Source organism: Schistocerca gregaria, unplaced genomic scaffold (genome assembly GCF_023897955.1).
Source record: "Schistocerca gregaria isolate iqSchGreg1 unplaced genomic scaffold, iqSchGreg1.2 ptg001151l, whole genome shotgun sequence".
Lineage (NCBI taxonomy): Eukaryota > Metazoa > Arthropoda > Insecta > Orthoptera > Acrididae > Schistocerca > Schistocerca gregaria.
In genome coordinates, this window is record NW_026062483.1 from 40001 (window position 1) to 42500 (window position 2500).

A 2500-nucleotide genomic window follows, 5' to 3' on the forward strand; every position below is an offset into this window, starting at 1 on the left:
CCGGTGTACGGTCAAGCATGTGCCACATTATGTCACTCAGTACGTAACGACGGATGATCAGTGTGGGTTACGCGTACATCAGCGGACAGTCCACACAGGCCGTACCACAACGTACACTGACTGCATCGACAACCGAATGCAACTGAACAGCTGCAAGGCTCATTTCACAAACAAACGCCTGACCGACCAGCTTGGAAGGGCAGGAGGGGAGGGCGATATTCGTTCTGTAGCGGTACACCCTTCCAGTGGTTAGCGGGACTGTGTAGAAAGTACGCAACACTCGAAAGACCTTTATGTGAGGGTACGCACCATGGCATCAAGAAATACACATGACACCAGAGGATCCAAGCAGTGAACTATGTTCAGAGGGTTGCTGTTAGGCAAAGCTACATTCCTGTGACGTTACATGTGACAGTTAAGGTGCAGTGTAAGTTAGGTTAAGGTGCAGTGTAAGTTAGGTTAAGGTGCAGTGTAAGTTAGGTTAAGGTGCAGTGTAAGTTAGGTTAAGGTGCAGTGTAAGTTAGGTTAAGGTGCAGTGTAAGTTAGGTTAAGGTGCAGTGTAAGTTAGGTTAAGGTGCAGTGTAAGTTAGGTTAAGGTGCAGTGTAACTTAGGTTAAGGTGCAGTGTAACTTAGGTTAAGGTGCAGTGTAACTTAGGTTAAGGTGCAGTGTAACTTAGGTTAAGGTGCAGTGTAACTTAGGTTAAGGTGCAGTGTAACTTAGGTTAAGGTGCAGTGTAAGTTAGGTTAAGGTGCAGTGTAACTTAGGTTAAGGTGCAGTGTAACTTAGGTTAAGGTGCAGTGTAAGTTAGGTTAAGGTGCAGTGTAAGTTAGGTTAAGGTGCAGCGTAACTTAGGTTAAGGTGCAGCGTAACTTAGGTTAAGGTGCAGCGTAACTTAGGTTAAGGTGCAGCGTAACTTAGGTTAAGGTGCAGCGTAACTTAGGTTAAGGTGCAGCGTAACTTAGGTTAAGGTGCAGCGTAACTTAGGTTAAGGTGCAGCGTAACTTAGGTTAAGGTGCAGCGTGGGTTAGGTTAGGGGCCAACGTGGGTTAGGTTAGGGGCCAACGTGGGTTAGGTTAGGGGCCAACGTGGGTTAGGTTAGGGGCCAACGTGGGTTAGGTTAGGGGCCAACGTGGGTTAGGTTAGGGGCCAACGTGGGTTAGGTTAGGGGCCAACGTGGGTTAGGTTAGGGGCCAACGTGGGTTAGGTTAGGGGCCAACGTGGGTTAGGTTAGGGGCCAACGTGGGTTAGGTTAGGGGCCAACGTGGGTTAGGTTAGGGGTCAACGTGGGTTAGGTTAGGGGCCAACGTGGGTTAGGTTAGGGGCCAACGTGGGTTAGGTTAGGGGCCAACGTGGGTTAGGTTAGGGGCCAACGTGGGTTAGGTTAAGGGCCAACGTGGGTTAGGTTAAGGGCCAACGTGGGTTAGGTTAAGGGCCAACGTGGGTTAGGTTAAGGGCCAACGTGGGTTAGGTTAAGGGCCAACGTGGGTTAGGTTAAGGGCCAACGTGGGTTAGGTTAAGGGCCAACGTGGGTTAGGTTAAGGGCCAACGTGGGTTAGGTTAAGGGCCAACGTGGGTTAGGTTAAGGGCCAACGTGGGTTAGGTTAAGGGCCAACGTGGGTTAGGTTAAGGGCCAACGTGGGTTAGGTTAAGGGCCAACGTGGGTTAGGTTAAGGGCCAACGTGGGTTAGGTTAAGGGCCAACGTGGGTTAGGTTGCCAGAGATGTGTCAAATCAGGATGTACGTTTGGCTGGTGTCAGGTGGTGGGTTGGTTCGATGCCTTTATAAGGGGTGTGGCCAAAGGGTATTTTATTACTTGTACCTTTTGTGTTGTGGCGTGGCGTTGCGTCCTGTGTTGATACTGGGTGGACCACTGTGGGTGTTGCTGGCTGATTTGAGCTGCGTTGTTTGCGGGTGATGTGAGACATTCTGTCTTATTAGTGGACGTGACGTTCCTCTTGTCGTTGTTTGGATAGTGTCCTGTGGCAGCGAGGATAAAATGGATGTTGTTGAACGATAGTGCTTTGGTGCTTTCGCTTTGTTACACACAGAGTGGACTGTGAGATAGGGTGACTGGGTCGAGTGCGGTTCACACTGTCCTCCCCAGTTTACAGTATGTATCATCTATGTATGTGGTCCTGCATCATTTACTAAGGAGGGACGTCAGACGACTGAAATATTAGTTATGTACTGATGTAAAGCAGAATGCTTACCTTCCACCAGTGGGCGAGTATCGACTCTGCCCCAGAGTTGCCACCGCAGGAAGAGGTGTCGGAAACACTACCCGCACACCGTCACCACTGTGCGGGGGGACGGACCCTCTATATCCTCAGCGGCGCACTCTTTGCCACCGAGCGTCACGTCTCGCGGCCCGCCGTCCAGAGCATGTATTGGGACAGCGGGACTTTGGCTTTTGGGAGATAACTCTTCATGAAGTGGAAGATATAGGGGTGGACTGCAATGTACGATTGCGGGAAAAGTCCGCCGTACATCCGCTCGAG